Raw genomic sequence first — 26320 nt, 5'->3', positions numbered from 1 at the left:
ACCTGCCGGGTGGCGCAGATCCGGCGCACGCCGGTAGTGCACGTGGAATTGGATCGTACCTGAATTGCTCGGCGGCCATATTTGGCGTTGTAATGCCTACGCTATGCGTGCGCCTGGCGCAAGGTTCATGAATCCCGGGGAAAGTTTTGTTCATTATATATGCATTTTTATTGGAGCAAATTTTATTTGTTTGTGTCTCTGTTTAACTATACAGCTGTCTATCTGAACGTATCTGTATGTGTTTGCATGTTAAATAAAATTAAAAAAAAAATCATGACAGAAATTCTCCAGTGAGTGATTTTTCTCTTTTCCAAGCCAGACTGCTCTCATAACATGTGGAACTAAGTAACAAGCAGAGAAGCACTAGGCACATTATCTTGACAAAATCAGCCTCCAAAAATTAGCTAAGGTCTGCATTATTAAAATAACAAGGAATATTTCACTCAACTGTGCAGAAATATTCAAACTAATTGTCCACTTAAGCCAATTTCTTTCTGTCTTCACTATCAGTTAATTTACTGTGGTGGCTTGCAGAATTGTTGAACTCCCATTAGAGCAAGGGTTAAAATAAGCTAAGAAACAGTAATAAATATAACAGTCATGCCCAGTTGCCCACCAAACCACAAAACAAATAAAATAAAATAAAATCTCTGATGCCTTGCTTGTCAAGGTACCTTAACAAAATTAAATAAAATTAAAGCATGCAGACTAATGCTTTTGTTCTGCTACCAGCAGCATCAGCAAAAAAGAGACAGTCAGAGTTGCAGCATTTTTAAAGTAACGAGGAGGGCACCCCCACCCCAAAGGCCTGTCTGCCTTACTTACCTCAAAAAATAAAATGAAGACTTTTCAACTTCTTTAAGACCTTCTGTTCATTTCCGATTCGAACACAAGACAAGACTCCAGATTCCAGAAGCAAGCCAAGCTGTAACCACTGTAATTATTTTAAGCACTTGCAAGCAGCAAGTTAGCACTATAAGGTACTTATCCTGTCCTGCACTGTCTGTTAATACTGATTGGTTCTCGCTCTCTTTTTCAAAAAGAGAGTGAGAACCAATCAGTAGTCACTCTGCCATTCATGTCACATGCGTGACTGCTGACGTGGCAGTCTATCCCCCTTCCATGTTACTGTGTGGTTAAGGCACAGAGTTCTGGGTATCACACACTGATGCAGAACTCCCCATACTATGGGCTGCCTTTACAGCAGTCTGAGACAGTCCAAGAACCAGATTTAAAGGGGGGGGGGAGGACAGGAACTCGCTGAGCAATGAGCATGCGCAGTTTGAGTTCTGGGACTTTGCGAGTCAGTTGGACTCGTTTTTTTATGCAAGTCAGCCACTTTTTAATTAAAAAATATTTTTTTGTACAAGTCTGTTGTGCTTTTCTTTTTCTTACACAGCTGGGGGCTGCAGTCCCGCAGTCCGATGCCACGAGCCGCCACTGCATCAACCTAAATAAAGCAGACTTAAAGAAACTTGACACCTGTTACAATAAAACAGCTAAGTTTGCAACTGAATCCCCCTGCAGTACACATCACTGCCAAGCTATCAAGCAATTATCCTGGCTAGAACTACCCCTCCTGCTCACTTACAGCCAGTTTTTAATAGCCCATCTTATCATTTATGATCCAAATAAAATTCCATCACTACATAGCCTGCTAAAAAGCTATTCCAACAACTGCCTATTAAGATCCAACAACAAAGCACTGGTTGACATATCTAAAATCAAAAATAGTTTTGTAGACTCCCTCTACTCTTCTACTATTGCAAACGCATGGAACTCCATCCCCCTAGATAATAGGTCTAACAAAAACAAAAATACCTCCAAAAAACTCTTCTGGAACCATTAAACAAGTCCTGGATATGCAGTTGTTCTGACCCTGGATAGCTTCCCATGTTAATGTTCTGTGCAAGCCCTTAATCAGGACCTCTCTAGATGCTATTCTAAAGCATCTCATATTGCACTGTTTTAAACATTGTAGGAATGTATCCAATTAATTGATTGTAATGCCACCCAACTATTTTGTACGTCTCACATAATGTTATTTTACATTGTAGAATTATAATATGCTTATGTTGTTGTTGTAGTACATCAGTACATTGTAGCAGTTCCTGACTGTCTTCTCTACTGTATTCTAACAGCTTGTGTATTGTACTAATCTTTGTGGAGCTTTTCTCCCCAGGCTTCTGCTGAAAATGGAACTTATGCCCAGTCTGACTCTCCCAGTAAACAAATGTAAAATAAATAAATAATTAATAAAATAAACTATGGGCCAGATGCATGAAGGCTTGCACGGAGTCTAAGAGTAGTGTAAGACGGCAGACAGGCAATATGTCTGCCGAGCGATTCAGCAATAGCCGGCAGGGGCGTGCATGAGTGCTTCTAAAGCTACTCTTGCACGGACAGTGTTATGGTATGCAAATTACCTCATTTGCTGCTGAAAGCTATGCAAATGAGGTAAATTTGTGACCCAGGAAACACTAACCTGTCCATGGAAGAGTAGTGTTATTTGCAGAAATGTACTCCGTTGGTAACGGAGTACCGTTCTGCAAATAGCTAAATGGAGCTATGACAGCTCCAAATAAAGGATGCATCTAGTTGAGGAAACATGCCAATGGCCAAATATAAGGCCACTGGCATTTGCAAATGTTGCAAATCCTTAAAATCCATTTTTTTCCCCGATCGCCGATGTTTAAGTGTAGCGCAGCGGCGCGCAAACGTGCTGCACTTTAAATAAAATGAAAAAAAGTGAAAAATAGCCACAAATGAGCATTTTCACTAAAATGCTTGTTCAGCCATGCAGGTGAATGGCAGGCTAAAAACAACATGGCCCCTGATTAGTGGTTGCTAAGGGGGTAAGCTCAGTGTGAGAGATGTAACCAAGCATTAGTAGGCAATCCTATGCAAATGAGGATAAGGATAGTGAATCCCCATTTTCCCCGGCATGTGAGCCATGTCCCTAGAGTGTAAGTGTAGGAGTAGGGGAGTAGTAGAGTAGAAGATAGGTGACATCGTGAGGGTGTATGTCTGAAAGACTGCAAGCTGATTGGAACACAGTGGCTTGTGTTTGCCCTGAGTTGCTCAGGACTGCAAGAGGAGTGTCTACAGTTGTCCTAGCTGAAAACCAGAAACCAAAGGTGTACGCCATGGATATATCTGAAATTTCTTGCAAACGGGCACACAGTGTGTGCGCTTGTTTGCTCAGCGCTGCCCCGTGTGGAAACAGAAAGGGAAAAAGAAAGGAAAAGAAGTAGTAGGAAGTTAACCAAGGAGATCTAGCACAGCTGCCAGGTGAAATATATCAGAGTCAGCGAATTACACAGGCAGTAGACTAGCCCAGCCCAGCCCAGCACTTTAAACTCTGCAAACAGCAGTCTACCCTGTTTTTTCCCAAGAACTCTGCAACACTGCAGCATACAAAGAGTGAAAACTTAAAAATCTTAAGTCAGACAAAATGTTAGGGGCTGCTATTGCTATCATAAACCAACATGTGCAAGGTGCTGAGGGTGGTGATGTTGTGAATGCTGCTGAGCAACCCACAGTGAGGAGACGGAGAAGAGTGTACAGACCCAGGGTAACCTACCAGGGGCTACATGAGCTGGAGATAGTGGAGCACTATAGAGTGGACATAGACCTCCTGCAGCAAATTGTTGAGCTGTGCCGGTCACGCCTCACACACAGAACCAACAAAGGGGAACCCATCCCAGTGGATACCAAGGTATGTGTTGGCCTATGAATACTAGCTACAGGTACCTTCCAGAGACCAACTGGTGATATGATGGGGGTTTCACAGGCATCAGCATCCAGGGTACTCCACCAGTTCCTGGATACCATGTCAGTACATGTCAGTGAGCACGTATATTTCCCCAATTCCAGTGAGGCATTGGCCAGAAATATGCGTCTTTTCCACCAAATAGCAGAATACCCTGAGGTAGTGGGTGCAATAGACTGCATGCACATACACATCAAAGCACCACCCAGTGAGTGGGGTAGGATCTACATCAACCGCAAGGGCTTCCCCTCCATCAACTGCCAGGTCATGTGTGATGCCCAGGGCATAATAATGAATGTGTGTGCTGGCTGCCCTGGAAGCTATCACGATTCCCACATCTGGCATCTGATGCAGCTATATCAGAGATTTGCCAATGGGGACATCCCTGACGGTCACCTAGTGGGGGATGCTGGATAAGCACTGGAGCCGTGGCTGATGACACCCATCAAAAATGCACACACACCCGAACAAGAGCTCCATAATGAGGCACACGCACAAACAAGAAACATTATTGAGTGTGTGTTTGGGATGCTCAAGTCACGGTTCCATTGCCTGGACACATCTGGTGGAGCCTTGCAGTACTCACCAACTACATGTACCCAAATTGTCATGGTATGTGCCATGCTACACAATATGATCCTGCGAAAACAGCTGCAGTAGGAACAGCATGGGGCAGGGCCAAACAGCCCCCCACCATTGCCAAGGCCTGCACAGGCACAGCGTGACTCAGAGGAGGAACATTCTGAGCCTGCCCCAGTAGGCAGAAGGAGGTGTGCCCAGTATGCCTTGGCCTTGGCAAAGAGGCAAGGCATAGCATGTACACTGACTCAGTAGGAACCCTGGAAATGCCACCTCTCTCTGACTCGCACATACAATAAAAGGAATGCCTAACTTGACACTACCTGTTATCAAACATGTATAGGGAGTGTACTATGTGTATCCAATATAGGCAGTCCTGCAACACCACCTGAGGCATGATTGCCCTATTTTAAGCAATATAAAGCAGTGCTAAAGTCAAGCAAAGTCGGGTAGACATGCTCACACCTGCTTTACTGTTCCTTAACCAGTCAGGTCTGCCCAGCAGGAAAATAAAAAGCAGTGACAGGGTTTGAACTCAGGACACTGTGCACTATAGTCACAGCACTGAACCACTAAGCCATGACAGCATTTCAGTGGCACAGACACAGGAGGACAATTGTAGACTAACGCAAACACAAACAAATGCTGTATCATGCCCTCTGAACTTCCCCCCAGGCCTATGCAGACAGATAACAGCAGGTCAGGCAGTGTGATGTGGGTTGGGTAGGCTATGAAGTCACAAACTAATATACGTGAAATTGGAAGCTAAGATCTGTAGTACAGTAGTATGCCTCAAGCCAGTATGATAGGCAACAGTACAGACTGAAATTGAGTACCTGACATAGCAGTGCAGGCCTAGCAAATGTGTATAAGTGTCAGGTGAACCCCTCATCCTATGTACACCCACAGTAACAATCAGGTGTGCCCTCAGGTAGAAATGTACAAATAATAGCTGTCCCCCCTGTATGTAGAAATGTTGATAAGTCTATGCAAAGTGACTCATGGAAGCCCTGCAGGCACAGCGTGCTTCCTGTCGATGTACAACACAAAGGTGAGCCCTGAAGTAGAAACCAACTTGATTTTTCACACACATATAGTATATATGCCTATACTGGGCATGCTCACACACTTAAACAACTTTAGCAAATTTCAGTCAGCAGCATACTGATAGGTCATACTGGGCATGCTCACACACAAATTTAGCAAATGTCAGTCAACAACATACTGAAAGGTCATACTGGGCATGCTCACACACAAATAAACGAAGCAAATGTCAGGCAACAACATACTGAAAGGTCATACTAGGCATGCTCACACACTTAGGCCATGTCTGAGTACAGCAGTTGGTCACACATATCTGGCAGTTGCATATGTTTTACCCCAGGAACCTGTTACTATTCACCAATCCTGCCTTGTGCACACAGTTATATGAAAACAGACACATATAATATATTGGAACCCTGTCATAATCAAACTGTGTACCACAAGTACTTAAGTTGTTCACAGAAAGTGAAAAAGCAAAGAAGATCGATAAACCTGCAATCAGTATCATGAATAAACAATGTGCACTCCAAACATTATCCAATCCATGTTCTGGCGCAATAATCTGTGAAGGAGTCCATAGAGAACCATGATGCTTCCTTCCGCTATATCATAAATAGCAATGAACACTCATATATGTCCTAAGTCAGTGCAAACTGTAAATGACTGACATTGCTAGCATCCTGTCAGACAGGCTCATACATACATACCCCCCTCAAACTGAAAAAAGGCCCTATCATCATACCTGGAGATTGTGAAAGCGCAAATATCACATATAGAATGGGTAAACAGCTCCTTCCAAGCCTGAAAACACAGCATCTACGGGATTACATTGTTTCCCTAGCTGTGTCATAAGTGAACTCCAGAACAAACAGACCCTGCACCTGAACAGTCTGTTGAGCCTCACCCTCTGTACAGGATATGAAACTGTTGAATGTGTTACAGCAACGTTTGGCACACTCCACAAGTGTTGGTGCACAACAGACCATGGGAACTATTGTCTTATAAGCCTATTAAGCCTGATCTGCAAGGCCATGGAGTCCATCATGATGGAACTCATAAACAGAGCTATTGGGAGCCTACAAACACCCAACCCTACCAATATTGGTTTGGTCAGGGGCAGATCATGGTTCCCAAACCTGCTAGACTGTTTTCAAGGCAGTCACCCAGGACATACATCAATGAAATGAGCTACACACGTCCCACATAGACCTTGAAATGCCCTGTTCCAACATCCCAGACACATGCCGTATCCACAAAATCAACAACCTATGCATAAATATGTATGTCATCTGATGGATTTCCAACTGGGGCACAGATAGATCACACAAGGTAAGAATTGTGGTCTCCTGTTCAAGCTGGTAACAACTGCTGTCCCCCATGGCTCAGTCCTGGGACCCCTCCTGTCTGGTGTACACTTTTCAGAAATACAGTCAAACACACAAGGACTATGTTTAGCAAAGTTTGTGGATGACTCCAAAAAAGTTGTCATAATCGATGTTTGGGTCAACAGAGACATCCCTAAAAAGGGTCTCAGTCAGACAGATGTGGTGTCAAATTTATGGCCTCGAGCTACAGTCATACAAATACAACATAGGTGCCAACACCCTAAATATGGAGGTGATAATAAGGGATCTATGGATACATGTGGATAGTCATCTCTACTTCCAGAAACACATTCATAAAGTGGTCAGACAATCATGCTATGTGTTCCCACAAACTGACAAGGTCTTTGCATGTAGGTCAAAGGAAGTTCCCTCTACTCATCAATCATCAGACCTGTCAGAGAGTACCACAACACACTTGTGATGAATCTGACTAGGCACCTGCAGCAGCTGGAAAGACCATTGAAGTACCTCAACAAGAGGATTACTGGCCTCAAACAGTTGCCCCATTCAACAAGACTGAATTTAACTCAATCTGTGCTCTGTTGCATACTGTCTACTCAGAAGATCTCTGCCCAACAGACAGGTCCATGTCATGGCAACACTCAGATCTGCTCTGAGTTGCAGCGCAATGGCACTAAATATACAGACCCAGCTGATATTGCCAACATCCTGGCAGATAGGATCAGTGCTAACTTCACCCCCCTCTCACCCATGAAAGAGCACATCTCTATAATGGAAGACTGCAAAGTTGCTGTCATCACGGCTGCACAGGTAAAAAACACTCTCCAAAGCCAGTATCACAGCATCCATGGGACCAGATAACTTCCCAGGCTGTGTTCTACACAAACTACAGAATGAACAGGCACCACACTGACGTACCATGTTCAGTCATAGTCTCACCTCAGGCTTTGTGCCTGCTGAATGGTGCACAGTGACAGTTATCCCACTACACAAGGGTGGAGACACCACGGATCCCAGGAACTAACACCCCATTAGCCTGATGAGCCTGCTCTGCAAGACCATGGAATGAATCATCATACAACTTATAAAAAAAGACATTGGTAATCTCCAAACTCTGGGCCACAACCATGTTGGGTTTGTAAAATGCAGATCATGTCTCCTAAACCTGATAGACAACATTAAAGCAGTCAGCAGAACCATAGACAAGGGTAAGGTGGTTCGCACAGCCTGTGTAGATCTTGCCATAGCTTTCAACACCATCCCCCATGCTGGAATTATAGATAAACCTAATAAACTAGGTATAAATTGCTATGTCACAAGATGGGTTGCCAACTGGCTCACTGACAGAGCACCCACTGTGAAAGTAGCAGACACCAAGTATGACTTTGGACCAGTGACGAGTGCAATACCACAAGGTTCAGTCCTGGGTCCTGTCCTGTTTTGTACCTACATCCCTGAAGTAAACTTTAACATGGAAGGTCTGTGGCTAATGAAGTTTCCAGATAACTGCAAACTAGGAACCATAATTGTAAATACTAAAGATGTGGACATCCTACAAAAGGGCCTCACTGAGACAGATGCCTGGTGTCAAAGCCATAGCCTCAAGCTCAATACCAATAAGTGCATTGTCATCCCCTTTGGTAAAAACTCTGTAGCCATGAACTACAACATAGGCGGTAGTATACTTAACACTGAAAGTGTGATAAGAGACCTTGGGTCACAGGTGGACAGTGGACACACCTGTGATAATCACATCCCCACAGTAGTGAGGAAATCCTTCTACATGGCACACCTCATCACAAAAGGTGTCTCATGCAGAGTAGAAGAGGACATTGTTCCCCACTTCTCATCACTAGATCCATAATAGAGTACAACGCCCCTTTTTGCTATGTACCTCACAAGACATCTACAACAACTGGAAAGCATGCAGAAATACCTCACAAAGAGCATTAGCAGCCTGAAATACATGCCATACAAAGACCGTCTCAAAATGCTCCAGCTGTACTCTCTCACATATCGCCTACTCAGAGGTGATCTCTGCCTAACATACAAAGCTATGTCAAACACAGAGCTGTTGGACATGCTCCATGTTAAACACTCACAAATCCTCTGATCTTTGGCCCCAAAACCCAGAGTGAAATACAAAAGGAAGGGGTGTATCCATTTACCTTATGGATACCCACACCTTCAGGTTAGTGGCACAGCATGAGGCCTTGGAGACCATGCAAGTGCAACTAGCATTGGGCAAAGCTGCTTATCAGATTGTAGCCTGCTATAGATCACCTACCTTGTTTCAGGAACCTCACTCAGTATTCCTGAGAACAGTGGAAAATATAAAGGTCCTATCAAATGCCATTATATGAGGAGACTACAACTACCCAAACATTGAGTGGGAGAATTACTCGTGTACAACGTCCTTTGCCCAATGTTTAGAAGAGTTTAAAAACTCAAATGCCCTGGAAAAGCTGGTCACCACGCCCACTAGAGGTGACAACATACTGGACCTGATCATCACCAACATGGGGTACCAGTGTTCCACAACAGAGATAAACCCCTCGCTGGTAATATCAGATCATAAAGTAATCACACTAGACATCCACATCCCCCCCCCCCCCCAGTCAAGGAAACCACTGTGAAGACATTTTCAAAAGCAAACTGCACACTTCCCAAGACCAAAGTGGAAAGTTCCAAAGCCCCCTTGCTATAGGATAATGCTATACAATCTGCAGAATCATTTACAAGTGCATCCTATGAGCATCTACAGGGATGCATGGATTGAGACATCCCAAATAAAACCAATATGCACTCCTCCAAAAATAAGAAACCAATCTGATGGTCATTGCCCATAAATACGCTATACAACAGAAGGTGGAAACGAACACATGATAGAGCAAACTTCACAAAAGGAAAGGCATCACTGATCATTATTAGGAAGAAACAATGATCGCTCATAAAATAATCCAAGGCCAGTTTCTAAAGACAAATTGCCAAGGAATGTAAGAATAACAACCACAAAGCCTTCATTAGCTATACCAAACATGTAGGTGGCAACTCTCAAATATGCTGTCAGCCACTGCAAAATGGCAAAAAATACACTGAACCAACTTACATTGCCCACATCCTGGGGGACATGTTCAGTGCAAACTCCCCCCCATCACCCCTAAAAGGGCCTGTGCCCATCCCAGAAGAATGCAGAGCCCCAGACTTCATGGACATACAGGTGAAAACAGCCCTCTCCAAAGCTAAGAACACAGCATCAATGGGACTGGATGATGTTCCAGGCTGTGACTTACATCAGCCCCAAAAGGAACTACACCCTCACCTACATTCACTGTCCAGACTCAACCTTACCACAGGCTATGTACCCAAAGAATGGCATACAGCAACAGTCATCCAGCTCCACAAAGGGGGTGCCACAACAGAACCAGGAAACCATTGCCCTATAGGCCTACTCAGCCTGGTCTGCAAAGCTATGGAGCAAATTATCATGGAACCTATAAACAGAGACATTGTGGACCTCCAGACACTGGACTCTACCCAACTTGGCTTTGTTAAAGGCAGATCCTGCCTCCTAAACCTAGTTGACTTATTTGAAACAGTTACCAAAAACATAGATGGAGGTGAAAGTAGTCCACACAGCCCACCTGGACCTCACTAAGGCCCTTCGACACCATTCCCCACTCTGGCATCATGGACAAGCTTACCAGCTTGAACATTAACAGCTATGTCACAGGATGGGTGGCCAACTGGCTCACAGATCAAACACACATGTTCAGAGTTGTGGGTGCCATGTCAGACTCTAATCCAGTCAAAATGGCATCCCACAGGTCTTGGTTCTGGGACCCCACCTCTTCAGTAGATACTGCTCAGAGGTACAGGCAAGCACGGGAGGAGTATGGCTGAACAAGTTTGCAGATGATTGCTAACTGTGGTCCATAATTGACTCTACGGCTGACACAGACATCCTCCAGAAGGGTCTTACAGAGACAGATACCTGGTGTCAAAACAATGCCCTCAAACAGAATGCCAAAGAATGCATAGTCATCCCCTTTGGATAAAACAAAGTGCACACAAATTACCACATAGGTGGTAATCCAGTATGTACGGAGAATGTAATTATGGCCCTGGGGACCCAGGTAGATAGTAAACTCTCCTTTGATGTTCACATTGCCAAAGTGTTTAGAAGTTCCTTCTATGTAGCCCACCTAATGTCACCTAATGTAACCCACTTTGTCTAGTCTGATGATGTCACCATCCTACAAATATACCTGTGGAAAATAAAACTCCCTGTAATGTGTCTAGCATGTCGTGTTAATGCATACTTCTCTAGTATCATAAAGTAGTTAAGTAGGGGTTTGAATCCTGCACTTGACAACTGTATGAGAGTGTGTGTGTGTGTGTGTGTATCTCCTTGTAGAGGAGCAACCTTTTTGGAGACTACTAAAACACCTTAAAAGTGGTATACTTATCTTTGTCAAGTCTTATGATGTCACCATCCTACAAATATACCTGTGGAAAACAGAGCTCCCAGTAATGTGTACAGCATGTCGTGTTAATGTGTACTCCTCTAGTATTGTTAAGTAAGGGTTTGAATCCAGCACTTGCCAACTGTACATGTGTGTGTGTCTCCTTGGAAAGGAGCAACCTTTTTGAAGACTACTGAAACACCTTAAAAGTGGTATACTCATCTTTGTCAAGTCTGATGATGTCACCATCCTACAAATATACCTGTGGAAGGAAGCGCTCCCTGTAATGTGTACAGCATGTTGTGTTAATGTGTACTGCTCTAGTATCATAACCTAGTTAGGTAGGAGTTTGAATCCTGCACTTGGTGTGTGTGTGTGTGTGTGTGTGTGTGTGTTCTCTGTGTGTGACACAGTTGGTCAATGTGTTGTGGGTTTTGCTTTTACTACTGTATGACATATCACAATGACAACAGTATGTGCACTGCACGTCAGGTGGCTGTGTGGCAAATACATATACGTACATGTGACCTCAATTATTTCATAGGTGGGAACCCTGCTTTCTCCATGAACACATCTGTTATCTTTGCCAGAGTGTGCTGCCACTTTCCAGACCTTAGGTCACATCTGTATGCTTGTGACAAGCCCAGCCACTACAATGATCCCTGGCCTAGGTCAACCGTGTCACACACACTCATTATGGTTTCTATTGAATAGTGTGAGTGAGGGTTTATGCCTGAGGTATATTTCAGACCTGTTCAAATGCAGCAAAGTCTGTCAATGATGGCTGTTCATTATAGGTGTACAACAACCTTTGCAGATATGCATGCAGACCCCTTATTGCTTATGTGATTCACCGAGGGATTTCAAAATACCTTTGGAAATGTTATTACCAAAGGAGAGATGACATAACACTTGGCTGTATGTACACATCGGTACCTGTTCAACATGTTGGGGGCTACTACCTATGTGGTACTGTGGGGATACTATGTTTTGTAAAGGTGGATGACTATGCTTTAGTTGGCTTATAGCTTTACAGCATGGGTTTGACAGGTATCTGTCTCTATGATACCCTTGTGGAGGATGTGTGTGTCATCTGGAGAATGCATTATAGGCCACAGTATGCATTTCCAGACATGGACGGACATATCCCTACTGTGTTTGCTTGTACCTAAAAGAGCTATATGCCAAACAGGAGTGGTCCCAGGAATGGGTGCAGGTGAATACCACTGGTTATTGGCATAGTATAGTACCTGAAGGATCCAAATGTTACTGTGTGCCCTACATCTGTGTGCCAGTTGTCAAGACATCTAATGATTGTTTATGGTCAGGCTGTTGAGGTTATGTATACTACCAGAATGCAAACCAATGACAGATAGTAACAGTATCACCCACAGCACAGTTTCAAACCATGTCATACACACATGTGTATCCAGGTTCCAAAATGTGTGTAGTACAATGCATACTGGCCACCAATAGAAACTATGAAGTGTTAACACTGTGTAATACAGGGCATGTCACCCTGCACATGTGTCCACTATGCATGTACATGCAGACAGTGCATCTCCACCATGTTCACAAATGTACACCTGCAAATATGTGCTGCACACATCCCACACGTACTGTCCACTCTCTAACACATGCTGCCAATACTACACACATCAGCCAAGTGGCACGTGGGTGGACAATACACTATTGGAATTAACAATGGTGTAAACAATACTACATTGACAATCATAGCTTTAATGCATCATGCCTGCTCAGCTACACCTTCAAGGATATCATTACACTTTACTGCTGACAACATGCTAACATTGCTATACTGCTATAAAGTCACCCTGTGCATCAGCACCATGTTAGCCTGTTACTGCATCAATGTTACAGAAGAGAAGAGGTGGCACAGGTTTCATCATATGCACAGGGTGTGTTGTTGGTTTGCCAGAGGCCTACATTGAGCCATACAATTGACATGTATGTGTGTGTGTGTGTGTGTGTGTGTGTGTGTGTGTGTGTGTGTGTGTGTGTGTGTGTGTGTGTGTGTGTGTGTGAGGGCCAATAGTACTGGTATGGGCCAATGTTGATGCAATGTGTGCGGGTATGTGTTAGTCCTAGGTGTCTGGTTTATGTGTGTGTGTGTGTGTGTCTGCATGCACACAGTTCCACCATGTGACTGCCATATACGGGGATTTCTGGGACAGCCACAGACTGTACCTGCCAGGCTTTACAGATCACCATCTCTGGCCATGGATACGGTACCTGTGCCTGACAGGGGTGCTACTGACAGTATCAGGTACTAAGCCAGACTGGGTACTATCCTCAGAGGTAGACATATGTACACTGGGCCCAGGTCCCTGCTGGGACTGTCCAGAGCCATGTGCATGTGGTCTTCTAGGATGGTCTATGGACAGCCCACCCCCAACATTGCTGGGGCTGGTACTGGCACTACGGGAGCAGCTGTGACTTGAGGGACATCCGCTGTGACTGCCAGCTGCTGATGTTGCTGGCATACATCCACGTCGACGTCTCAACTGTCCCGCACTGTCCTGACACATGGACATGACATTGCGGAGGACATCTAATGTCTCAACCCAACGTCTATCAGTGACCTCAGTGTAATTATGGATGGCACCTGCTAGGTTACGGATACTGTCATTTAAAGCAGTGTTATGTGCCCACTGTGCCCTTAGTCCCTGTCTGGTGTACCATTCCATATGTGCCTGTGCCTCCATGACAGCCTGGAACATGTGTGAGGTTGTAAGACCTGTGGCACGTCTGCCAGGGGCATAATGGCCAGCAGTGCTCTGACGAGAACTCCTGGACATCTGCCTATGTGGTACTGTTCCAGACCTCTGGGTATGGCTGCTGTGTCTGGATGCATGTGCCATAGATACCACACTGTCCTAGCCATTGCTGACTATACACTGTACCTCAGCTAAGGGCATTTGTGATGATGGATGTATGGGCAGTATGACTGTGTGTATGGATGGGGTGGACACTTGTGTACTGTCGATTGGTGGCCCAACGACAGACTCTGGCAAACATGCCTGTGCCTCAACACACCTATACTCATTATCACTATTTGTGTCAGTGACATCAGGTTCCCTGCGGCAGTGAACCAGCCCAACCTCAGCACCTGTGAGAGGAAGACAGGAAACACACTTTACGACCTGTACATGATGTCAGAACACATGCACACATGCACACATGAACACATGCACACATGCACACATGAACACATGCACACATGCACACAAATGCACTCTTCACTAAAGCAGACACACACACACACACACACACACCAGCAATCCAGAACATACTAAATAGCGGTTGATGGTGGGGTACAGTATCACAAGCCAAACAGTTATATCACACGTGTCAGAATGCAGGATGTGTGTTGCTCAACAGCATGCAGTGCAAGTGTAGACAGTGCTTGATAATAACAGTATACATGGCTTTGATGCATGTGTGTTATTGTTGTTCTGTGATTGGCCTCACCCTGAAATGCAATGTGTACATGGACACAACATTGCTGTGCAAGTATTACAAGCTCTTCAATGTGCTGTGCACCATTATTAACAGGTATACATACCATGGCTGGATGTGTATCTGTGTGTCACATAGATATCCATTACTGATTAGAGTGTCTGTGTCTTTAGCAGATAATTGTGGACACAGGTTTAGCGCATGCATGCTATGTATACACACATGATGAGTGGTGCATGTATACATGACAGAATACCATTGCTCAACATAGCCATTGTACAGTAGTTATGGTGAGTGTAGAACATATTGTGGGCATGCCAGTGCCAGCCATGACATGGCATGCTACAACACAACTGCAACATTAAACATCACACATACCCAATGTGTGTCATGTGACCTATACACTCAATAGCATTACAAGACATATATGTGTCACTTTGTGCAAATGGTGATTGTTATGCATATTGTGTATAGGTGGATATGTCTGCACACACACAACATTGAGGTGTATAGCAATGAATGCTATGTGTAGTACTGTGGTTACTGTAACTGGATGGGGTGTAGTACCATGAGCCATCATCATGCAGCATCATGTGGTCACTCAAGGCTACTAATGTGTGCCAGACAGGCACCTATCATGCTGTACCTGAACTACAGTACCATGGCTACATTCACCATTTCACAGACAGTTGTTACATGGGTTTGTTAGGTACCCATAGGAAGCATTGCCTAACATGAATGTGTTGTGTGTTGAAGAGTGTTGCACTGCCCCATGATAGGCCTCTACCCCTCAGGTATATTATGTGTGCTGTGTGGATGAGATTTGGGATACTGGAGTGTGACCTTACAGCGGGTGTATGAATATACCATGTGTAGCATATTAACATGTACTGCGTATGACAAAGTTGTGCATGTTGTGTGCATGTGTATCGACTCTGCCTATCCAATGTCCACTACAATGTAGCCACAATTGTTTGGGGTGCTCTGTGTATTGCAGCTACTCACGTTATTGAGATGTGCATAGTCTCACAGCAAACATGCACAGCATGCATTATGCGTAGGTGTGTTACATGTGTACATGGCCTACACCTCACCTATGACATGCACATTTTATTTGCAATATTAAATGTAGAACACACTCACCAGCATGGGCCTGCTGCCTTGCTGTCACACCAGAGGGACCTACAAGGATATGAGACAGTTTGTCAGTGGCAACAACTGTGGCATTGCTACTGTGGGTTTGCAATCTTACAGTAGTACAATGGTTGACAGTCACAGGCCTACAGATCATGTTCCAAATTATCAGTATTGCACAACACCAGGCTCCACATCTTCTAACTACACAGTACACATCTCACATATGCATGATCTACCAATAGAGGTAACAGTAGTCTACAGATATGCAATGTTACCTGCATGCTCCATGTGAACTTGCTGGGTGGCTCTGGCCTCCATGATGATACATGTCTGCTGTTGTTGTTGTTGGCCAGGAGCCACCAAGCTCAGGAGCAGATCCTCCACTCTGGTGAGGGGGGAATGGATGGTAACCCCACCACCTGTGGCAAGCTGATGTCTACGGATATCAGACGCATGCTGACGGACATGTCTAAGTGATGGTGTACCTGCTCATATGTCCAGTTATGCATGCCTATGTCATTTACCCTACAGACAACATCTTACCACAGTGCAGTCCGCTCATGCTGGTCCTGGCTGGTTCTTGAGAATAGCAGTGTGCATTGCTGAACCAGACTGGTCGCTATGATGTCATCCTCAGCAGGACAATAGGTTGGGTTGCGGTGGTGGGCCATGACCCTGGAAGATAATGAAACAATATGTGTGAGTATGTCATGTGGCACACTTAACATTCTACAGTACAGATATCACTGAACTGCCATAAATAGCAACCTATTGTCTGTCAGAGGATACCCACTTTCAATACCACATATCAGTGCTCAACCCACAACTGCCTGACAGTGCCTGGCATGCTCTATATATTAAACCATGTTCTGCACAGCAACAAACAGAAACCACTATGTAAGACTATACAACAGTAAATGGCACACTGTATGCGACACAATGCACCACCTAGCCACAGGATGTATATATCAAGCTAATGCATAAAGAAATATGTCATCCATTGCAATGATTGTAAAGTCCAGTTACAATATTACCAGTATACCACACTAGTTGTTGATGGCAAACCCCTGCCTAAAATATGTGCACATTCATGAATATAGGTGGCATACTGCTGTACTAGACTATATGTGTTGCTAGATATGCACTTATATCCTGTAACACACATATGACCAAGGGCATGTTACAGGCATACCCACACACACATCAGACATACATACAAGACACAAAGGTATGGCAACCTAGATGAACTTTATGTGTGTACCATACAGTACTGTGTGTCAGTACTTACAAAGCCTTATGCCTGAGGTATGTAATCTGTGAGGACTACAGGGAACACACAAAACAGTGGTTCCAAGCAATGTGGGCATACACCATACTGTGCTATTTAGGCCTACAGCTTCAGGTAGTACTACAGTTGATACAGGATTTGGATTCACCAGCAGTAGCAATCAATAAGCATACATGTACTGCTTTAGCCTCCAATGGCACACCCCAGTTAACACCAAGGGACTACATCAGACCGTATGCCATACTGCTTTTTCTGCCTAGCAATAGCATACACATATTTTGCTGGGATCAGAGCTAGTTCACAAAATACCATGACAGAAACAGTTTCTCACTAAGCTATCCCACATATACACAACTGTGACACATTCACCAACACATTCACCATCACACTCAGTCAACCTCACATAGCAATTATTGCAACAAGTACATGTGGGTGTGTATTGGTTCATATGTAGGTAATAGGCTATTGGCCCTAGGGCCTATAGAAGCCTAGCCAGATGGTACCCTGGCCTTTGACACCCAAGTAATTTAATTTCATGTGCCCCTGTCAAGCAGAGCCATAGAGGTGATTCCCAGGGGGTATTTCCTATCTCACATCCAATCATCAGGATTATTCATGACGAGTGCTAATGAGGAGCTTTGTTTGCTATTGATAGGTAGTTTGTTCCAGAGTATGGGATGTCTCTGAGATAGAAATCTATCCCTCCAGCATGTTCTGTTTATTGAGGTGACAAGGTTTAGGTCCCTAGAGCGTGTAGCTCATAGGGATTGTGATCTGTTTACATGGAGCATGTCCAACAGCTCTGGGTTTGACATAGCTTTGTATGTTAGGCAGAGGTCACCTCTGGGTAGGCGGTCTGTGACACAGTCTAGCTGTGGTTTTGTGAGACGGTCTGCATAGGGCATCTGTTTGAGGCCAGTAATACTCTTTGTGAGGTATGTCTGTGGCCTTTCCAGTTGCTGTAGATGTCTTGTGAGGTACATACCAAAAGGGGCATTGTACTCTATAATGGGTTTTGTGAGTGATGAGTAGAGGGTAACATGAACCTCTTTTTCCCTGGATGACACACCTTTTTTGATGAGGTGTGCCACATAGACAGATTACATGACTAGTGTGGCACTGTGATTATCAAAGGGGAGACTACTGTCCACCTGTGTCCCATGGTCTCTTATCACACTTTCAGTGTTAAGTCGACTACCACCTATGTGGTAGTTCATGGGTATAGAGTTTTTACCAAAAGGGATGCCAATGCATTTTCGACATTGAGCTTGAGGTCATGGTTTTGTCACCAGGCATCTGTCACAGTAAATATGACTCTGTCTCTCTTTCTTTCTCTCTCTCTCTCTCTCTCTATATATATATATATATATATATATATATATATATATATATATTGGTGTACATATAGATATACATATAGGCACATATACAGTCCACCTTTCATGGTGGGAATATCAATTATGCGAAGGATGTGAGGTATACAGTTATGTAATAATATTGCACAGTCTTGTGCGAAATGCATTGAAGGTGTTCTCAGCCCATGTAGCTTTAGCAGGCCTCACTGGCTGCAACACTGCAAACCTAACAAATCACACCCACAGTGTTTAACCACCATATGTCATATACCAGCACTGTATGCTGTCTTGTTTGCCACACACTACAACTTACATACAAATATGCACATAACAACCTGCACCAACATATATATGTCCACCCTTCACAAACAGTTGCAGTATGTCCCTTGCTCTATGCACATGGACAGATGCTAATATATCTGACACAGATATATCTCTCAGTATGTGTGTGCCATACACACATATGGTCCACACTGTTGTAAGTCCCTGGACCTCACTGCTGACCTGTTGGGCCTTGCTGCAACATTAACAGGTGTCACATGTGAGCACACAGTAATATTAGAGGGTGTATATATAGCTGCAAATGCTAGATTAGCATACTAGCCTGGTACAGCAGTTGCCAATGCTAAGCTACATGTTAATATGACTATCATGCATGTGTTACTCTGTCACATCTTAGTTTATATAGCTGTACGCGCTACTCCCCCAAACAGCTATTGTCCACACTACTGTACAGAACACAGATAACATGGATCAGATGTCTGACATTTAATGCTGAGCTACATATTTCACAGTTATGTCCTACTGCACACAGCTACACACTGATTTGTCCATGGCAGTAGTTATGCAGGGCATCTGTGCATAGATACGTACTGCTGCCACATATGGATGTTTCAAAGTATGTAGAGTACTCCTCAAAAACATCTACTACATGCCAGTAAATACATATCTGTTACATACCTTTCCTTTGTATGTGTTGGTAGTATTGGGTTCTGTGTGTCTTTGGCTTTTCCTTTTTCTGTTGATGTGTGTGTGTGTGTGTGTGTGTGTGTGTGTGTGTGTGTGTGTGTGTGTGTGTGTGTGTGTGTCTCTCTCTCAATATCTGCGATAGAATGATTGTGTGTGTGGCCAGCAAGTACAGCCTACTTTTATAGGTATCTGCACATGTGCATGTGATGGCCTCTGCACCAATTGGTGGCCACCATTTGGTAATTGCATGCAGCCTGCTGTGTGGTAATTGCTGTACTCACTGTTATAGCAACCCAATGTTATAACTTGCTATGTCAGGTAGGAGTAGCCCTTTCAGCTTTCCAAAGTGGAGCCCATGCTTGTTTGCTGTGGACACCATTGTTTAAGTCAGAAGGTTAGTATAGTTCTTATATCTGAAGCTAGGGGTGTAGCCAGTGATTTAAATGTTGTACTCAGACCTGAATGTTGCCACTTCCAGTACACAGTTGTCAGTGTAGAATTGTACTCACCCCTACAAATGCTAACACAAGATACATGGGAGTATGTAGTTTCTTTTCTACTTATACAATTAACTGCCATACAAAAGTAGTTATTGAGATGTATTCATTTGGCACATGAACTGTTTGTGAACTGCTATACTGTGAATATTAATGTACTCACTTCTGCACAGTTTGTGCTTTTTTATTGTTGACATTAGCACAGGATGCTCAAGAAAACTGGACAATTCCAGTACTGAGTATGCCTACCTACATCCTTGGTAGACTCTGAACACACAGGTATATTGTATATTTGGGTGGGGATGCAGACATACAGAAAGCATTATGTATTATTGTGTGAATGTTATCTTGCTGGACTTAAAGGGTTGCTGTGTACCTGTTAGTTTAGCAAGGCAAGTAGTCTGTCTGCATAGCTCCCAACTGTGGACCTATCCAGATGGTAGCCAGACGTTAGGCTGTTATTCTCTGTCTGTGCAACGCACAGGTCTTTTCAGCACTGGTACAATGGCATTGTTACAGTCGTTTGCTACCAGTACATGGTTACATCCTTTGGTATTTCAGTGTTGTACTCCTACATAAGGGTATGCTTATGGAACTCTTCCAAAGCTATTTGCACAGTGTGTAACAGCAGAAAAGCTGATATGCCTGTGTGTTTCTGCCTCTGCCAGGCCTCTCAAACACTCAGGTACATATTTGAACAGAGTGAGGTAAAGGAAGGTAAAAGTGAGGTACACCTTAAAAATATTAGGGACAGTAAGTGGAGACTTCAGGAGAACCAGTGCACATGAATTACTACACCTTTTCTGAAGTACAAGCGATGTCTAACTCCTACATATTGTCATTATTCATTAGGTGTAATACCCCACCTTTCTGCCTAATGTCAGTACTTTTCAGGGGATTCAGAGGGACACAGCTAACATATGTTTCAAAATCAGGGACATCTCTAAAATGTAGTCACAGTTGGGATGTATGTCATCTGCCCTAATCAGATATGCCACTGTTTGTCCTGCTATGATAAGGTGTGGGGGTTGTAAAGTGCTGCTGTAACATAATTTCCTGCTAGAATGGCTGGTTCTCTTATCACAGTCATGTAATGCAATTCCACAACAACTGCTGGTAAAGTTCCACAGAACAGGTTTTGTGTTATGGCATTCCTATTTTTCCTTTACATTCACTCATTCTGATGCATGATATAGCTATTTCAGCAACAACCTGCTGTATATCTGCTGTGGCTTAGTGGTACTTCATGCAGTCTAGTGTGTCCAAGGTCCAGAGCTCGAGACTGCCAGAGGTGTTTTATTTTGCTGCTGAGCAGAACAAGGGCCCTCACATGCAGGGTGACTAAGGCACTTCTAAGCAGTTGTAAGTGGGTTTGCATGAAGCTTAGCAATGCTTAGCTAACCGCACACAAGCGCACACTTGCGCATACCCGCTAACTACTGTTTAAAAGTGCTTACTCCTGCTAACCCTCACGCTCATTTCTTTGAAAGAAAAGAAAATGGGGAGATAGGACAGTGGTGAAAAAGGGGCACAAGGAGGGAAAGACAGTAGGGAAAACAGCTTGGGATGTGCAGGACAGGTGTAGGGAAGGATCATAGCTGCCCATTTCTTTTACAGCAACAGCTGTGCATGTGCAATAATTTTTGAGGGAAATATGAAACCTTCCACCCCTGAGAGAAGGGTGAGAACAACAAAGTATGTTGTACTGCCAATTAAATTACATTTTATATGTCCAGCAGACATGTGTGCAAAATGGGCAGCTATCTATGGGGCATATTTTTTTTTTTGGAGCAGATTGCCCTTTTTTTTCTTTTTCCAGGTGAGAGTAGAATGTGGGGTAGGGGATGTAGGTGTATTTGGGGAGGTAGGTTGGGGAAGTAAACAGACAGGACAAACAAGATGCATACAGGGGTGGAATATGACAAATGTGGGGGCTGAACAACATTGACGGGGAAGGATGTTTGGAAAACGCAAGCCCATGAGCCCACAGATGGCGACAGTAGAACTGAGATCCCCACCCATGGGCAGTCACCACTGCACCTTCACAGACCAGAGGGTGGCTATGCTGGGGGCTGCATAGGGGGGGCAGGCTCACCCGTGAGTCACGCCACTCGTGCCTCAAGCTGGTGTAGAGGATCAGTGACACAACACTGGATCTCCCTACGCACCACAGCCCGGACCATTTGGAGGGTGAGAGGAGGCCCTCCTCCGCCCACACTTGCACTGGGGGGGACGAGCCCCATCCCCTGCAGCGCTTCCACCTGAAGGTGGTACAGGCCCAACAGAGGAAGAGGTCCCGGGCTGGGCACCAGACCTGCTGCTGCCAGGTGCCATCACCAGCTGAGGTGGGACAGGTGAGTCCACTGGGACCGGCCTTCCCATATGTTCTATGTTTAGGAGGATTTAATGACAATATGGGTTGGTAACAGCCAACAGCATTCCAAATTACTTGTAACAGCATGCAGTAGTATTCCCATTAACCCAACACACCAGAGTTCCAACAGTTGAACAGCAAGCATAACACATGCATATATAGAACAACAGTGGACATTCCAACAGCATGCAGGATTAATTGGTGGCAACAGGCCACCAAGATTGTGGTATTTGTACAGGGCACATGCATCAAAGTAAATGCAGATATTTATAAACCAATAGGACATATGTCCCAACAAATGTTTTGAGATTAGACATACCCATTGAGGTGTGGAATTGCATTGTTTATGCACATACAGTAGGGTGTAGAAAGATACCTCCATTAACAACTTATATATACTTATAGTTTACACTACATTCCTATTGACTGCAGGTATATATCCCCTACATGTATTATTACACTAGGCAATGTCCGTTAAATTGTGAAATGGGTTTTGCTAGTTCTTTATATACCTGACCTGTATCTGACATACAAACTGTCCAGGATGCAAATGTTACTGCTACGTACTTATATATTATATTTATATTTATATATCTACATATCTGGATGTGTTCAGGTGACATTATCAGGTATATGTTAACAGCCCCCTACATTTCTAGCAGCACACTGACATTTCTGGGGAACACAATAACAAGCTACTCATGTGCCAGATTAACCTGTACATGCCGGCCATGAACCAGCAGTTGAGGACTGTATATATGATTAACAGCTACTGGCACTCCCTTCATCCACTTTATATGGGCCTACCCATGTGTGGGTTGACTGCGCTTAATACAACAGTACTATTTCTATAATGCAAGGGTACAACAACATATCAAAGAAAGTGACACAGACACACTCCAGGAATTATACCTTTATTAATTACATAACACACTTTTCTAGAGGCTCTCTCATTTATTTGATATAACAGTGCATGCAGAAGACTTATTCAAGACGTATTATACCTTTATTAATGGGTTACAACACTCTTTTTCAGGCTCTCTCACTTATTTTATATAACAGTACATGCAGTAAAATTATTCAAGAACTGTTATACCTTTATTAATGTCAGGCTCTCACTTATTTTATATACTAGTACATGCAGAGAAGTTATTCAAGAATTATTATACCTTTATTATTGGGCTACAACACTTTTTTCAGGCTCTCTCACTTATTTTATATAACAATACATGCGGAATAATTACTAACCTGCCTGGTGGTGCAGCCTTAGCAGCCTATCCGCATAGGCTTGCTGATTTGCAGCACGGATACCTGCAGCTGTGAAGTAAATGAAGTGATATTGAGACATACCTATCCATAATATAGACTACATTAGCAATTCTTACATACTTCATTCCATGGCTACCTACTCAGTAGTGGGGCATATTCCATCCCATGGACCTCCTGTATCCACTGGTTGTTGGTCCTCCTTGCGTCTCTTCAGGTCTGACTGCATACCTCTCAACTGTCCCATTTTTTTCAGGGGCGTCCCTTTTTTGACAACTCAAATTTTAACTCTGTCCTCCCTCCTAAAACTACTGACTACTACTTTTTGGGAAGGTGGTGAATTACTAATAATGAAATAATACAATTATTAAGAGTTAATGTTTTTTTTTCAGAAAATGAAATGTGTATTATTCATACACTTTGATCTGTCAAATGTTCAAGTTACACTAATATATTTTTTTTAGTGTCCTGGTCCCTCCCTTTTTTTTTCTTGACTTGTCCCTGATTCTGTTGAAATTTGTCCCCAATTGGTTGAGAGGTCTGGGTCTGAGTAGTTGTGTCTGATCTGCTCACCAGTCTGAGGGACGCCTGTGGCACTGGTGAGATCATGAGCTAGATGGTTCCAAGCTTCCACTTTGTATTGGGTGGCTTGGAACTTGCCCTGCAGGAGTCTCTCCTCATGATTATGGATGAGGAGCCAAACCATTACTTTTGAATCCTCAATGCCCCAACATTGCACTCAAAATCGAGAGCCCTCTCCAACACCGGCCATGCTGACTGCAGATGGGAGCTACAACCAGTTATGGCAAGTATTCCTGCCTATGGAGCTTAAATATGCCTCATTTCCCACACTTATCTGTGATTGGCCGGTTTTGAGGAAACTCAGCTGAAAGCACACCTACTAAGCAATGGGTAAACTTCTATTGATATGTATGTGTGTGTTGAAAGTGCATGCATATGAAAAGCTGTCATGGCTTAGTGGTTCAGTACTGTGATTATGGTGCACAGTCTCCCGGGTTCGAGGCTTGTCATTGCCTTTTATTTTACTACTGGCCAAACTGGCTAGGAGGTGTGGCTGTGTTTAGCCGACTTTGCTCAACTTTGCCCAACATTGCTCTACATTGCCTGATGTTGCTTGACATTGCCTGACGTTGCTCGACGTTGCCCGACGTTGCCCGGCATTGTGCTAGTTAGCACGATGCACAGCTCCGCGCAAATATGTTCTGTTTGTGCTAGTTGGCACGATGTGCAGCTCTGCGCAAAGCTACTGCACTAGTTAAAGCAGTGCTAAGCTATGAGCAATTATACTGAAATGTGCTTAATACTGGCAAAGTTTGCTTAACAGTGCTTCACATTGCTTAAGATACATTACTTATGCATTCATCAGTATGCATAACCATTTCACTTTCTTATATATATATATAAAATTCGTTCACTACTACATAGGCCATTTCAATGCTTTTTACTACAATTTCAATAATAAATGTCAGGAATTCTTTTCATATACAGATTTCCAAAAGAAAATAAAAAGGGGAGTGGTAGGAATCAAACCGGGAATGCCTCCTCTTTGTGCAAAGGTGGGTGGCCTAATGCTTAAGGTGTTTGCCTTACAAATACAAGGTGCAAGGTTTGAATCTCACAAGGGATAATTGGCTAGGTTTACAATGGCTTGTAAGGGCAGTTAGCCTAGTACTAACTTATGAACCACTACGCTATTGCTATTTTGCTTAATTTGCATATAAGTTTCTTATTATCCTCTTCGATGTCTTGACTGCTAACTGTAGCTAAGCAATGGGCAAACCCGCACAAACAAGCGCAAATATGGGCAGCTATATCGGGAAGAATAATAAAAAAAAATAAAAGTTTTACATTTTATAATTGTACTGGGATTTAGAATGTGGGGGAGTGTAGTGTTGGGTATGTACACATTTGAGCGGACTCGCTAATGTCAGTTGACATTTCCCAATTGTGTGACTTGCAGGGGTGTGGATTTCTGGACTGCTCAGCAGTCCGACACGCCCCCTGCACTCATGCATGCTCCGTGTTAGCCTTTGAGTTGAGGCAGCGTGCCCTCATTAATATGCATGGTGCACTGCCATCTTACTCTTAGACTGGCGTTTCCATGTAAGACTACTTTAGTCTTACACGGAGGATTCGTGAATCCTGGGGAATGCATGTCTGCAGCACTCTTGATTAAAACAAAATATGATCCGTGTTAGCTGTGCAATGAATTTTGAAGGATGCTGCTATTATTTTTAATTCTGATTACATATATGAGTATGATTTCCTGTGATCAGTATTGTATGTCATTGCCCAAGTTCACTGAAAATGCATTACGTTATACACCACCCAGGTTAATTTAAGTATTAATATTCTATGATGTATTAACAATTTTCAGTGGACTTGATCTCTGAAACTGAGCTATTTATTCTCATTTGGTATCATTTTACCTGGCTGTGTTTTAGTTAGTGCTGCATTAACAAAATATGGATTCGTTCTCAATTTAAAATTAAACACTAAAACTAAACTTCTTTTGGTGCCCTTTTACATTGGAGCATGTGTGTATACTGACATGCATACATTTTGCCAGGTATATGTCATGGTGTCACTTGCACCACTGAGGTTTACATGAAAATTTAATATCTGCATCATCAGGGTCAGATGTGTTGCTTCTCTTCCAAATGGAACTGCTACACTTCTTTGAGAAAAAAATGACCAGCTTTAGGTACTTTTGCAACATTTCACTG

This window comes from Protopterus annectens, chromosome 1.part0 (assembly GCF_019279795.1).
Source record: "Protopterus annectens isolate FY-2018-M chromosome 1.part0, PAN1.0, whole genome shotgun sequence".
NCBI classification, from domain to species: Eukaryota; Metazoa; Chordata; order Ceratodontiformes; family Protopteridae; genus Protopterus; species Protopterus annectens.
Note: the sequence above shows the minus strand (reverse complement) of the source record.